The sequence below is a fragment of the Ambystoma mexicanum genome, chromosome 5p (genome assembly GCF_040938575.1).
Source record: "Ambystoma mexicanum isolate Mex_15411 chromosome 5p, UKY_AmexF1_1, whole genome shotgun sequence".
Lineage (NCBI taxonomy): Eukaryota > Metazoa > Chordata > Amphibia > Caudata > Ambystomatidae > Ambystoma > Ambystoma mexicanum.
This window is the reverse complement of record NC_090930.1, coordinates 770465761-770482572: the sequence shown is the minus strand read 5'-3', so window position 1 is coordinate 770482572 and position 16812 is coordinate 770465761.

The following is a 16812-nucleotide window of genomic DNA, read 5'->3' as shown; positions in this document are numbered from 1 at the left end:
ATGCCATGGTTAGAAACACATAATCCTTGCATAAACTGGCGTGAAAAGAGAGTGACCTTCTTGGAATGTGTGCATACTGGTTATCTGGAAGAACCCCCGATCAAGAAGATTGCCACGGTCATGAGTCCAACAAATCTGCTACCCCAGGATTACCAGGATTTTCAGGATGTATTCCAGAAAGACCAAGCCAACACTTTACCACCTCATAGACCATATGATTGCCAGATCGATCTCATACCTGCCGTGCAAATTACATGCAGTATTATCTATGCCCTTACTGAACCCGAGAATCTTTATTTAAGGCAATACTTAGATCAGTACGTGGCTAACGGCTTCATTCGCCGTACAAGTCCTCAGCGACATCGCCTTTGTTTTTCGTCCCTAAAAAGGAAGGAGACCTAAGAACTTGTATCCACTATCGTGCGTTAAATCAAGTAACTGTAAAAAAACGGTACCCCCTGTCCCTAATCCCGGAATTATTGGACCAAGTAAAAGATGCTCGTATTTACACTAAATTGGATCTCTGAGGGGCCTACCATCATGTACGTGTGAAAAAGGGCGACGAGTGGAAGACCGCCTTCCGTACCAAGTACGGATTATTTGAATACCAGGTGATGCCCTTTGGGCTTTGTAACGCCCCGGCAGCGTTTCAGTATTTTATGAACGATGTCCTTCGTGAACTAATTGATGTCTGTGTCGTCGTGTATATTGACGATATCTTGGTATACTCATCTTCTGAACAAGACCATGTGAAACATGTTCGTGCTGTACTCAGAAAATTATGTTAACATAAATTATACACAAAATTGGAAAAATGTTTCTTTCACACTACCAAGGTCGAGTTTCTTGAGTTTGTCCTGACCCCAAATGGAGTTTGAATGGATTCACGGAAAGTAGATGCCATCCTCAAGTGGCCCTCACCCACTTCAATAAAAGGGGTACAGAGCATGCTTGGATTTGCAAACTTCTACCGCAAGTTAATTCCTGACTTTTCACATTTGGTGCACCCCATCACATCACTATTACGGAAGAATAAACGCTTTCAGTGGTCAGAGGAAGCAGAAAAGACCTTCCAAGACCTAAAACAAAAATTCACTTCAGCTCCACTTTTGAAGCATCCATGCCCAGAGCTCCCATACGTGGTAGAAACTGATGCATCCAGTCTGGCTATGGGGGTGGTCCTTTCTCAAAAAGATCCTGAGACAGGTCAACTCCATCCAGTGGCCTTTTGGTCACAAAAGTTTTCAGCAACTGAACTAAATTATGCCTTCACCGACAAAGAACTTCTAGCCATCAAGTCAGCATTCCAGGCTTAGCGGCACTACCTCCTCAGTGCCCGACACACCATCATGGTAATTACGGATCATAGAAACTTACAATTCCTAAAGACGGCCAAGGCCCAATCATCTCATAATCTTAAATGGGCTTTATTTTTTGCAGAATACGATTTCATAATTACTTACCAACCAGCTTGTCGAAACGGCAAGGTAGATGCTCTATCCCGCATAGGAATGGAAGAAGCATATTCAAATCCAGAACCGGTGCCCATAATCATGGGAGGAAAAATCCTAGGAATAACTACCTTGCTAACTCTAGATGACATCCATGAGAAAATTCAGCATCTTCTCGACTCCATAGCTTTACAAGATTGGTCAAACAAAAGCAAAAATCATTCAGTCACTGATCATTTACCTTACTTCCAAGGACATCTTTATCTACCTAGTAAAGAACTGCAAAAACAGGTTATTTCCAATTATCATGAGTGCTTGGTAGAAGGCCACACTGGAATTGCAAAAACCGAAGCTAAAATCAAGGGACATTTTTGATGGCCAACTTGGCGAAAAGACATTAAGCAATGTGTGCTATCTTGTGGCATTTGTGCTCAAAACAAGGCCCAGAAGAAGAAACCAGCGGGTTTATTACACCATTTAGACATTCCACCTACTCCCTGGCATACATTATCTCTTGATTTTATCACAGATCCTCCCCCCCTGTAATGGATTCAACATTATTTTAGTAATAATGGACCTATTTTCCAAAATGTCCCACTTCATTCCTTTAAAAGGCTTACCTTCAGCCTCGACCCTGGCCAAAGAATTCCTTGAACACATCGTCCGAATACAGATTCCCTTCAGTCCTAGTTTCCGATCGGGGCAGTCAGTTTATCTCACAATTTTGAAGAAAATGTTGCCAATTGGCCCAAATTAATGTAAGACTTTCAACCAGCCATCATCCTCAAACCGATGGTCAAACCGAGAGGACCAACCAAACGTTAGAGCAATATCTACGGTGCATGTTACACTAAACAGAAGGCAACTGGAAAGGCTTTTTATGGATAACCGAGTATGCCTATAACAACTCTTTATACTCCAGCACTGGACAAAGTCCATTCTACACCAAATATGGAAGGCATCCACGGACCTCTGAACTCGAACCACCTTAACACTTGTAGATGCCCGCCGCAAGCAGTTTACACGCTACTATAACACAGGCCTTCAAAAGGCAACAGAACATTTAAAACAAGCAAAAGAAAGGTACAAGAAAACCGCCGATCAACATCAGAGTGAAGCCCCAAAATATCAGATTGGAGAAAAGGTTTGGCTAGCCTCAAGACACATACCGCTAAAAGGGATCCACACATTTAATCCCAGATATTTGGGACCTTACACCATTAAAGCCATCATCAATCCAGTGGCAGTTAAATTGGAGTAACCTCCGAACAGGCGAGTCCATCCGGTATTTCATGTTTTGCTTTTGAAACCAGTGCAACCAGGAACAAGGATAACAAAACCACCAAGCCCCATCCTAGTAGATGGTGAACCAGAATTCAAAGTAAAAAACATTTTAGCCCCAAAGTTGGTCAAATCGAGACTCTTCTATCTTGTTGACTGTAAAGGCTATGGTCCACAAGAAAGATCATGGGAACCAAGTGACTATATTCATGCACCATGTCTGATAAGACAGTTCCACCAGAACTTCCCAAACAAGCCTGGACCAGCGAGAAGAACAACCTTTGGAGGGGCCTTGGGGGGGAGTGCTGTCATGATGCCTGCACCCAGTCATCAGGAACAGACCAGTCTGCCCAGAGTACTGGCACCCATGGGGACCTGTAAGGCCCCAAAGGATTGTCTAGGGGCTTCCTGGACTCAGTCCTGGCGCCGTTGGCGCCAGGCTCATATTGCCTTTTCAGGCAAGTCAAGTTATCAAGTGTTGAAACCATGTACAGCCCACCTTGAGGCTGTTTGAAGCGACTACTGTATTTAAGGGACTATTTCATTGGGTGTGGTACAGGGCCTACTTTACCTGGGAACTACTTCTGGGAGGCTATTTAAACCACGTCCGGAGAACAGAACACACTTCACATTATTCTGCACTCCTGCAGCGTAACGCTCGCCGTGCCTGCAGCTCCAGTCCAGTCTTCAGCCACGCCCGTCCTGTTCTTCACGATCCAAACCAGCGAGGGAAGAAGAGGAACAGATTAGAACAAGAGCCTTATCAGATTCTCCATCGCATTCAACCCGGAGTCTCCGCACCTGCAGGGAAAGAAACACTGGTTACCCGCGCTATAAAAGAAAGCATTTTAAGTACAATTAGCATAGCGCCACGTGATGCTCACTGATGCTCCGTTCATCCATGCGATCCAGCGAGGCACTCTAACGTGATCGCCGCCCAGAGTAGCCGCATCTGCAAAAACAAAGAAAAGAAAACAGGTGAGCTGCGCCTTGCTAAAAGACATTCAACCTCGCGCCTCAAGATACTTACCCGAAGCAGTGTTAATTTGTGGTTTAGCTAATCACCATCACACGATCTTGCTCCGGGAAAGTGCTGCACCTGCAGAATAAAGAGAGGACGAATGATTAATCGCGAGAATGAACAATATCGCATGCTAAGACATTTTTTCTTCGCTTCGAGCAAATACTGAAACTTACCTTGGCATTTACTTCATTCCCTCGGAGAAGAGATACCTGTCTTCGGCAATTCTGCAGGGGAATAAACTATAAAGAAATGGTACAGGAGTGGACTGTAAGACAACCAGAACTCTAAAGCAATGCATGATACTTAGGATTGGCATACGACTTACCTCTGAGTCATTGTTGTCTGGAACTCTGCCATAAGATTACTGGATCAGTGAAGTTAATGGGATACCCAAGTCTCAACGCACCCCTGCATACAGACGCAGGATGGAGAGCCCATCCTTCTTAACAATAAGGCGAGACACAGTAAAGAGAACACAAGGAGGTCACGGAAGTAGAAAGCAGAAGTAAACCTCCTCTTATCCGTTAGTTAACCTGTCATTTTTTCCACTCTAGGAAAATCTTCCTACGTGCCAAACAGACGAAACTAAGTGGCCAGGTGCAGTCGCTCATAACTTCAGTACGAGTCTCGCTGGTGGAGACCGTTGCAGTCCAGCTTCTTTCAGCACCCCTGTGGTATCCAGGTGAGCGTAACAACTGGAGCCTCCCTTGGCCCCCCTCCACTTCTCCTCTCTTCTCTCTCACCCGTCACACCCGATGAGGTCACCAGACTAGTCCGGTCGATGAAGGATTCATCCAAACAGGTGGACTCCTGCCCCTCCATTGACTCCCTCACCCCAGCCTTTGGCGATCTGTGCAATCTCTCCTTTTCTACTGGAGTTTTTCCAACTGCTCTTAAGCACTCCCTTGTGCACCCTCTGCTCAAGAAACCCTCTGCTGACCCCTCAATTCCGGAAAACTACCACCCTATCTCCATCACTCCTTTCCTGGGCAGAATCCTGGAGAAGTTGGCTATCTCTCAGCTGACCCTCCACACTGAATATATTGGTTGCTTCCACGACCATCAGTCTGACTTCTGAGCATCCAGAGGCACAGAAACTGCTCTTCTGAACACCCGTGAAAACCTCTCTGCCTTTGCACAGTTAACCACAGCATCCTGATCGCACATCTCTGTGACACCCTGGGAATAGAATCACAGGTCACACTCTGTCGTGGTTAACCTCCTTTCTCTCTGACCACCCATCCCACATGGAACTCAGAGCCTTTCTCTTGACTATCACTCTCCCAACCTGTGGCGTTCCCCAGGGATCTAAACTATACCCCTTGTTCTTTAATGTCTATGTGGCTGCCTTGGCAAGTGTGATTGCCACTTTCACCTCTAACTTCCAATGTTACGTGGATGACACACAACTATCTTTCAGGCTGCCCTCAGCCGTCTCCTCCAACTCGCTCATATCTGACTGTCTGCCCGCTATTCAGTCATTGTGTTCTGCAAATGACCTCGGCCTCAATGACAATAAAAATGAGATTGTTTGCATTGGGACCCCTGCTCCCACTCTCCCACTACTCTGGCCGGCCTCCTTTGGCCCATACCCACCTGCGAGGCTAAAAACCTTGTGGTCATCTTCGACTCCACTCTCTCCTTCTCCTCTCACTTTTCAGACATCTCTAAAAAGTCTAACTATCAGCTACACCTCCTCAGAGGTACTCTACCTTTTCTCACTTTCCCCCAGTGGCTCACTGTCTGCAGAGCCCTGGTTCTCTCTAGGCTAGACTACAGCAACAGCTTTTTCCTTAACCTCCCTGCTTCTACTCTGTGCCCTCTGCAACTCACCCAGTACAGAACCGCAAGACTTATCCTCTGCAATGATGCCTACCTAAATACTGACCCTCCCGATCCTCCCGACCTCTCCGCTCATCTAGCTCCAAACTTCTGCGAGTAAGCTGGTTCTCCAAGCAGAGATTTGGGTGGAGATCTTAATCTTCAGCAGGGTCCTCCCTCTGGAATAGCTTCCCTGCTGCCCTCCATCTTGAGCCTGATCTCCTTAGGTTCCTGAAACTCCTCAAGACTTTCTTTTTCTCCTCTTCCTTCTCTCTTCTTCTACCCTGCTAACCTATCCCTCTGCTCTTTCCCTCTCTCCCTCTTTTTTCTGACTGGCCACTTGGTGTACCTCAGAGTCTCACAGGTCCCTGGTACCCACACCAGTCCTATCACACTTGTCTCCAGCCCCTGCACTTGTTTCACCATCACTGCACTGCAGAAATGACCCAAGAGAGTGGCTCTTTCTGCACTTAAGCCAGTCTCCATCGACTGGGTGCACTTGGACCCCCAGGACTTGTCCCCCTCTCCCACCTTCCCCTCCCCTGTAACTGTCTGCACTTTCCCAATCTGAATGCACCCTACCTGAAGATCGTCTTTCTGTTCCCCCCTGGCTTCACTCCTTAATTGCACTTGGAAAAACTGCAGAATCATGTGCAGACTATCATCGTTTCAGAATTTCAAGTGCTCAGAACGAATATTGTTTTTCCCCATGTTCCCAGCCTCCTTGAGAACTTTGAGACACTTGCCTTGTGTATAGGTGCTATGCAAATAAATATTACCATTACCGTTACAAATCTAAGCTAAAACATCCATAATATAATATAATCACTGCACCAAAATAGAATCGGCTGTAGTTCCATGTATAGCGACGCAATATCGATAGTCGCGGCTTCACCTGCCAAAAATCTACAATGTGTCATTTGCCCATTCGTACCCACATCTATAAAATACTGCAACATGCGATTGGTGTGTTCATACCCACGGCTACGGCGCGACAGTTATAGCCTCAAATGCAACTGCCAAAAGTGGGCAATGTGCTATTTGCTTGCTCGTATCTACGGCTGTAGCATGTACCACGGTCGGTACCCGCGGCTGCAATATGCCTAACAGGGCACAACATTTCAATAGCTGCTACCATAGCCACAGCTTTTTAAAAAATTGACAACCGCATTTTCCTTTTCCAATATACTTAAAAAGTTCTCTGGATGGCTCTTAAAAGAGCCTTTGGGTTCTTCTACCAACACATCACAAAAATGTTCCATCAGAGATATAATCTTCACCACTATGATGATTAAAATCATTTTAAAAAATGTGTCTGTGCTCTTTCTTTAAATGATTAATTAATTTTCTTTTTTCCAAAGAGAAAAATACCTGTGCTCCCTGTCAAAAATATTTCTCCACAACCGCAGCATATACCTCTCCTTTCAAACACTCCAGCTAATATATAATTAAACCAAAAAAGAATTGTAAGCCAATGCTTGGAGAACTCATCAACTCTGTCCTCAACATCAGTATTAACCCCATTCTCAAAACATTTTCCACAGTCTTCTGAACAAAGAGATTACTCTCCTTATGTAAGTGAATCCATGTTTCAAACATCAAATACAACAATAAATATACACCAAAACAGCACTGTTTCCTAAGGGTGCACCTCACCCCTCTACAATTTATTGCCATATATAAAGATCGCTATAAAAAAAAAACATTGTCCCAAAGTCTCTATACAATTCAACAGCATCTGAGGTACTTTAAATCATACTGGCAGCCAGCCACCACACAAACAATGAAGAACCAATGACAAAGCAAACACACACATCATATTGGCAGCCACCCACCACACAAACAATGAACAACCAATCACACAGCAAACACAAACATTCCACCTTCTCTCCTCATTAATCTTCCTCCATTCCAAAATCAAACTCTGAACTGACAAGAAGTATTTCTCTGTACCGCTAGAACAATGGAACAATACATGGAATGGCTGGAGGAGAATTTCCCTACAGAAGAAGAGATTAGAAAAGAGAACGCTCAAAACAATGCTCCAAGAGAAGATACACCACAATCAGGGTTTTGTAAGTGCATTCTATATATTCATGAAAAATGTGACTAACAATTACATTTAAATTAACAAATATCAGTCACAACACACATATACTGTATCTACCTATTGTCAAACTATCAAATGTGTATACAACCAACCCACCTATTTTGAAAGTGTAATACATTTTCAATTGTTTAAAAATATTTCAAATATTTTCAAACTGACGAAGAAGTGATTCACGTGTCTAGAAGATTCAAAAAGGAAGCACCACAACAAGGACCGACCAATCTGATTATGGATTCCTTGATAGAATTAAAAGAAATAATGATGAATATACAAAAAGACATGCAAGCAATAAAAAAAGGACATTGAACATTTTAAACTAATCATGGAGAGTAGAAATTCAGAAAATGTGGCTTCAGAATAAGTCACATCATGTATTAGAACTAAAACTAAAAGAAAACCCACAACCACATCCCCTCCCAAATAAACTTGTTTTCAACAAACTGTGTTTGAATATTTATTTACCCCTTGCAAGTATGTACACCTATATGCATTATTATTGATGAAAAAGTATTTCAAAGTATATCAAATGTTACACTAACTCTTTGCAAACACTCCACTCAATACATATATATTTTTTTAATATCTTTAGCCGCGGCTACCAAAAAATCCAAACACGCTGCATCATAGAAATCGCACCTGGGACACCCCCGGTCATTGCTGCAGTTACCTGCGTTTGAAAATGTCAGTGACTCATTGGGCTGGATTCTAGCCGTGGCTATACATATATGTTTAAAAAATATATGATATCCATCTATCTGAAAAAAAGAAAACACAATCAGTTCAATGCCACACACACTTTAATAACCATAATTTCATGCACACATAATTGTGACCCTCATATTTTATGTGCAGTGCATCACATGCAGTATATAACAGATACAACATTAGTGCATAGTACACTGTTTTTTCTCTTTGCACATAAAAATCATTGGGTCATTGGGAATAAAAAAATCCAAACTGGATTAAAAAACTGATACAACAATATATAAAAAAAACACCACTACAAAAAACAAACAGGGATTATATAAACTGGGTGAAATTAAACAAAGAATGTTATGCTGATAGCATGCAGAACACATTATGAAAAGTTTATGAAAACATGGAGAACATGAGAAAATAGGGAAGGATAAGCAAACTTGGAGTACAAGAGAAAATATGGAAGGATAAATAGACTTGGAGAAGAAGTCATCAAACACATGTAGTTTATCAAACTACTTTTTGAACTTTTTCATTTTTGGCAGCATTGTCTCTTTCATGTTGCCATTGTCATTGTTTTATATTTTGCTTCAGGCTAAAACATTCCAATATGTTTGAACATGGGAGCACAAGTACTGACAATATCATCAGTTGGACTAACAATCCACATGAATTAAAAAAAATAGCAGACAGTTGGCGCTTCTTCAAGTCAAGGAACACTGTGCAAAAAGAGGCAGAAGAGGTACTCTTCACCTTCTACAATACAATTCTACACCCTGGACCTTCTAATGTTCCATTGCAAAGTCTAAGAACATCAATAATGATTAATCCATCATAAAAGAAAAATACATGGGTCCCATTCCTTACATAGATGGAGATCAGCACCACCTGCAGCACCTCCATCCACTAATGCAACAACGTGAACAGCGGTATCAAATGCACAGACTCCTCTTTTGCTGACTCCACATCTTTAAATGAGGCAAATCATGTTTAAACAATGTAAAATCATTAGAAAGGCTGGAAAGATAAGTAAAAAAGCGTTCCATACATCTGCTGCATCCATCTCCAGCAGCGCCACTTTCTTTTAAAGATAGGTTTACCTTTCACGGGAGTTAACTGTACAACATCTAGTGCAAATCTACTGGGATGATGATAACAATGCAGCTACAAGAAAATACAAAAATAAGCACATTGCAGAAAATGAACTTGCACAACACCACCAATTGAATGAATAACCTCACAAAACACTTGAAACACCTACAAATAATGCATCAGCCTTAATAATAAATATAAAAGCTATATGTCCACATTTTTCAAACTTAAAAAAAGCAGTAAAAATGAATTGGCATTTAAACACAGCCAATGAAGAAAATAATTATGAACACTATCTGATAGCAATTGTCACGGCAACTAACACACACAAAACTGCAAATAAACCTTCAAATATGTAAATACAGAGTAACACCTAATTTCACATCAGCCACACTCCTGCCATATGCACAAAGTTCAGGAATCAAAAGGACAAAACTGCAGAAAATGGTGGCTTTTATTCATCCAAAACAAACAACAAAAAAGAGGACGATATACCAATAAAACTACTAAAATTGCTGACACATTTTAAACACAACCAATTACTAAGCCCTACACAAATGCAAAACTAACAGCAACCAATAACAAACAATGAAACTGACACAAACCCACATAGCATCTTTCAGAGCCGTGACTATTGGACGTGGATACAGATATTGATTTGTATCCGTGGCTACACGCCATTTTCCTGTAAGCCCGAAATCAAACTAAATTGTCTTTCAAACCTTCTAATCAGGGAAGTGAACAAATAAGTACACAAAAACTGTCCCCAACATACCTAGCAGCCCCCTCTCCAATCCTCATAGGCCTGCTCCACTCCCCTAGGTCTCTTATAATCCCACAAAACACTCAATACCTATAATATACCACCTCACCCAAAATTCCGGGGGGTCACAGCTACCACACACCCACAAACACATGACGTGTCACTTTCTGTAATATAGCTGCCTCTACAATGGGGGTGGTGTAACACCGTCGAGCAATTACACACACACATTATACATACCCTGCTCATACAAACTACTAGAAATTCAAACTAGGAACCATTTTCCTACAAACTGAGAAATACTGCAGATATCATGGCTGGTTTTGTAGCTGTGTGGCTGATTGGAGAGAGTTGGCTGTTTTGTTTGCTGGCTTTTTGCGAGAAACTAAATATAGACATGGACCTAGGTTTGAGAGATTTTACTATTACATTGTATGGATTGCGCGGAATGCGTTGGTTGCAGGTTTTTCCAAATGTGTTTAATCTGAGAAGTACAGGGCAACCAGATGTCATACTAATTCATTGTGGAGACAATGATATGGGCAATGTCCGAGGGGTGATCCTTACTTTAATGATGAAACAAGACATGGAAAAACTAACAGAACTATTTCCTCACACCATCTTTATCTTTTCCAATCTCACTCAGAGGCAAAAATGTAGATGGACCACCAGATGTAATGGTAAAATTGAGAAATCCCTGAGAAAAGTTAATAAAGCAATTTTAGCATTCATGTCAGACCGCAACCAATTATGGATTGTGAACAACAACATACAGTTCTACATTGCCAATTTCTATAGACATGACAGAGTACACCTAATCCATGAAGGAAATGCAATGTTCCTTGATAACATCAAAACAGTACTCATGATGTGATAAAGTTCTACAATAAGTGTACCCCAAAACAGTCCTTTTAAGGACTACTCATCATACATAAATACAAAAACAATAAAAAACCCAAAACATTTTTTTATTATATCCCTTACTACTGTTCATTGACTTTTACCCTAGCCGTGGCTACAAAAAGTCAGTTAAAGGGGGGATTGACTTCAAGTTTCATAGTACAATCCAACTTAAAAGATAAATACAGTACACCACTATTGATGTACTTATGTCAAGTAACTGCAAAATAAGAATCATGAAAAAAACAAAATAACTGTAAACTAGATAGGCAAACATTGCACACCCACAGAACATAATACCATATGTGAAAATACGCAACCTAAAATACATTGGGGGGTCATCATGACTTGGGCGGTAACCATTAAATCCAGAGGAAACGGTAGTAGTGCCGCCAATACCTCTCTGCCGGATCACAACTGTAAATCCCACTGACGCTATTACAGCCGGCGGTAGTACAGCCGCTGTACTATCGCCGGCTGTAAGAGCCCTTGCACCCAAATGCGCTATCACAGAGCCATCACAAGTCGGCGTTGGCACTCTTAGCACCAGAAAACCGGTGGGAAAACCACCAAAAATTCCCCTGGCCAAATGCTAGAGGTAAAAGAACACATGAAACAGCAATAAGGGCCCAGGTGAAAACAATGCACACCAGAGGCCTACAGAAGACCCACCAATGCACAACACACCCTCCCAACACTATTTCACCATCAGGAGCAGGGAGGAGACAGCAATAAGGGCCCGGGTGAAAACAATGCACACCAGAGGCCTACAGAAGACCCACCCATGCACAAGACACCCTTCCCAACACCATGTTGCCATTTGGAGCTGGGAGCCTTGATTCGCCTGGAGCTACAGAGGTCTGCAAACCAGCCCAGGGCCCTGGGAGTACAGGAGGTGGAGGGGATGAGGAGAAGGAGGAGGAGGAAGAGACCAGCACCAGCAAGGCGGCCAGCCATCCCCAGGGTCAGGCCAACACCCGGGGCCCTGACTGATGGGCAGCTGGTGAGTGAGTACAGGCTGGACAGGGCAACCATCACTGAGTTGCTGGACACAATCCAAACTGACATAGGCAGCTGTATAGCCATCAGAACTGCTGTGCCCCCACTTGTGAAGCTTGTGTCCTTTCTACAGTACCTCAGGACTGGCAGCTTCCAACACACCGTTGCCGTGATGCATGGTATGGCCCAGTCCATCTTCAGTGCTGTGCTGGGACAGGTGATGGATGCACTGCTGCTCCATGTCAATGTGCACATTGCATTGCTAGCCACACAGGCACAGATAAACCAGCTCAAGGCCAGTTCCATGCCATTGCCCAAGTCCCCAAAATCATAGCAGCCCTAGACTCACACATGTAGCACTAGTAGCACCCCAGAAACATGAGTCAGCCTACAGCAACCGTAGGAATTACCATTCCATGAACATGCAGATGACGTGGAGCCCCGACCTAACCATCCACTGCTGCGCCTGCTACCCAGGATCCACCCACGACTCCATGGTCCTGCGCAACAGTACACTGCCAGACTACATGGAGATGCACCGAGGCCAAAACACATGGATGTTGGGTGAGTACAAATGTATACTGATATGCATGCCAAATTACACCTTTTGGGGGGGTCATACACATAGGAATCCCTGCGTGCCAGCATGAGACACAGGCAGCACCAGCACAGCACCATTTCCATGCATGTGACTCACACGAGAACCTTTGCACATGTTCCAGACAGCGTAACACACACAGTCTGAATGGCACACACTTGTGAAAGCACAGTCACAAATGGAAGCCCAACTACCACAAAGCATCTTGTGTGTGTCGCAATGCAGCTCCTCATCCTGACACAGAAGAGATATCCCACCTTGGCCACCAAACAGTCATGCCAATAGAGTCCTAATGTAGACACATCCACAAAACAACCATAGACGAGTAGTTGGAGTCACAACAATGACCACCCCTGAGTGACCCCTGATAGGCCAATCACATGCCTTGTCAAATGTACATGATTGTGCCAAGTAGCAAATGCAACACCAGCCATAGCGATTGCCACAACACATGGCCTGACAAAATGTCACCTGAACATGCAGTTATAAGGGTACCATCACCCAGAAATAAGGGACAGAGTACTGTGACATTTAGACACAGGGGTGGTGTAAGCAGTAAGTACTCCATTAACTGAATACTGCACCTTGCACAGCACACACCACAATGAAAGTAGGTATATGAAAAGTAGCGTACGTGTACTACATGTTTGTGACACACATACGCATTAACAAAGGACGTATGACAACATTGCACTGAGAAAGCATGGACCTTTTCAACAAATACTTCATTCTGCTGCCAATGTCACCAATGTCTGTGTCTTGTACACCCATTGAACTAACCTTGGCCTAATGTCTGCATTTTCTCCCCTGCAGGTGATTCAGGATACCCGCAGTACACATGGCTCATGTCCCCTGTGCGTAATCTACACACTCCAGCTGAGCTGGCATACAACATTGCCCATGGGCGTACAGGCATTTGTGTGGAAATGGCATTTGGATTGCTGAATGCATGCTTCTGGATCCTAGACCATACGGGAGGGGCATTGATGTATGCACCAGAGAAAGTTGGCAAAATCATACCTACCTCTGCAATGCTGATGACCAGCCACCTGGGGTTGGGAGTGATGATGAAAATGTGCTCGAAGCCGGGGCACATGCACACAGGGATGAGGTGAAGGAGGGGAGGTTTGCCAGACAGGCCCTGATTGACAATTATTGTTGTCCTGGTGGATGGGTACATGTAACACATATCACTTGTAAAATAAGGAGCATTTTAACACAACCATGAATGTCCATGCTTTGTATGCGTAATGAACAGGATTTAATATTAGTTGAACAATCCCCCTGTGAACTCCGCAGCACACAATCCGCAATACAATACATATATATATTTGCTGCACTATAGTTAAGTTGATTATCGCGATACATAGGAAATCTGAAAAATGAATTGCTAGTAAACTTTGACTTGCATGACAGATTGAGCTCAAATATTGCAAACAAAACATTTGTCAAGGGCACCCCACCACCGCCCCTCCCCTGAATGGATAATTTCAGAAAAATGTGTTACAAAATGTAATAGTTATTAAGAAAGTAAAAAACGCGGTTCCGACCTAGCCCCCATTCATTTTGCCATAGAGAAAAGGTCCAGATTTCAGAGCAGTGCATAGCAAAAACCGCAGGACGGAATTGACCAGGTATAAAACAACTTGGCCAGGAAGTTTGACTCGATTTCTGGGAGGAATCTGGGGTTATTGCATGCAGTAGTTTGCCTCCCAGGCAACAAGGCCACCAAACCGATGAAGGAAGCTCTCCTCTGCCTTCTTGACACCCTGAGCCTCACATAGCACATAGCACAGAAAAGACCCAATGCACGAGAAAGATAACATCCTTGATCTAATCATCACTGCACTTCCTTCCCTCTACTAAAGCTCTCTTCTCCCACTTGACTGGTCTGACAGAAGGCCGTGCCTTTCAATATCCTGCACACCTCCCCAGTCAGGCACTCCCACAGAAACCCATCAGACAAACCTTCGGGTCCTTCAAGAACTTCCTGGTGGAATCCCTCATGGAAGACCTTGTCAAACCTCCACTTCACATGAACCCAACACCAACCCAACCAAATTGCGACTCTCATCTGCCATGGTGATCCTCATGAAACTCAGAGCAACCTGCTGACAACTAATCAACAGAGTCATGGCCTCCTGCTATCAGAACACCATACCAGAAGCCAACAACAAAAGCAGAGCCCTCTTCAAAATAGTCAAGCACTGGGTCAACCTGCTACATGACCCTACCATACCACACTCCATCAAAATATCCACCACCATCAACACCTTCTTCATCAACAAAATCAGCAAGATTCAACATCACATAGACACAAGCTCTGCATCCACAGACCCACCTCAAGTCCCTCCTTGCAAAATCTGCACATCCTGGACAAAATTCAAGACAATTGCTATTGAGTAACTGGTAGAACCCTGGCCACCCTCAAAGCCAGCATCCATTCTCCAGACCCTCTGCACCAAAGCTCTCCTTTCCTTCCTGTAGATCATAAACAGCTCCCTAACTCAAGGCACCGTTCCATTGCAACCTAAAGACAGGACAAATCCTCCCTATGCTAAAGAAACCCACTCTGGATCCTGACAATCTAGGTAACGATTGCCCCATCTTTCCATCCTAGGTGAGATCATCGAGAAAGCAGTAGCTTTGCAACTGCAGCAACACATCAACACCAACAATCTCCTCCAAACCTACCAATCCATGTTCAGACCCAGATGCAGCATGGAGATGGCAACCATACAGGTGGTCGACGATGCCCTCAACACCCTTGATGATGGCCACCCTTGCCTCCAGGTTTTACTCAACCTCTTGGCTGCAGTAGACCACCAGGCACGCATGGACACAATACATCAGCGCATGGGATATCAGCGACCTTGTCCTACGGTGGTTCAAGTGCTACCTCGCCAACCGCCAGCAGTTTGTTTATATGGTCTCCTCTAGATCGCCAATGTTACCCATCACCTGTGGAGTCCAGCAGGGTTCCATCCTCTCCCCAATGATCTTTGCCCTATACATGGAGCTGCTGGGAACATTCCTAGTCACACACAACATCACCTCCACTAATACACCAATGATGCACAGCTATACCTCAAGATCGACTCCATCAAGGACATCCACAGACTCAAAATCTGCCTTTGGCTGATCCGGTCTTTGATGTCCAGTGTATAATTGAACCCTCTGCAATTCCTACTCCTCAACAACAACACTGAACACCCAGACATACAGACCTGGCTATCGACCATGAACCCTGATGGCTTGACATCCAAGCTCACCTCCTGCGCCAAGTCCTTCAGGTTGTACATTGACAAACACCTCTCCTTTATGACACACATAGCTAAGAAATCTCAGACAGATTGGTATCAGATCTCACTTGTGCAGAAAGTCAATCATTTCCTTCACCCAGACAGCTTTGCAACCACGTTTAAAGAACTGGTCCTATCCCACCTGGAAGGGGCAATGCTCTCCTTGAAGGCCTCCTGTCATCCTCTCTTGTGCCCCAGTGCATGCGGCTACATCCCTCTTCAAGGGTCTAAGCGGATAGAACCACATCAACTCAAGCCTCATTGACATTCACTGGCTCCGACTGCACACACAAATCACCTTCAAGTCGTGCTGCATCATCTGTAAAGTAGTTGCCCTCAACTCTCCCAGTTACCTCAAGAAGAAACTCAGCATTTCCATTGGCCAGCCCACCACCAGAATTCAGGACATGTGGAGACTTGAAATCCTCTGCTGCAAATAGGAAAGTACCAGAAAACATGCCTTCTTTGTCAATGCTCCAAGACTATGGACCTACTTCCCTGTCAGCCTCAGACTCACCACCAAGCTCCTACAATTCAAAGAAGAACTCAAGACCCACCACTTCAAGGAGTCCCTCCTAACACCTAGGCAATAATTTTGCTCCCTGCTCCACCTGACTCGGAAAAGGCTGTCTGCCCCTCTCTTCCCAGGCACCCTGTACAGCTGTACCCTTCCTCGTTGCTGCTCGCTCTGTATCCAACCCCTGCTGTATATCGTTCTGTTTCTACCTCTGAAAAGTGCTATCTTGTGTATCTGTATTGTTGTATACCTCTGTAA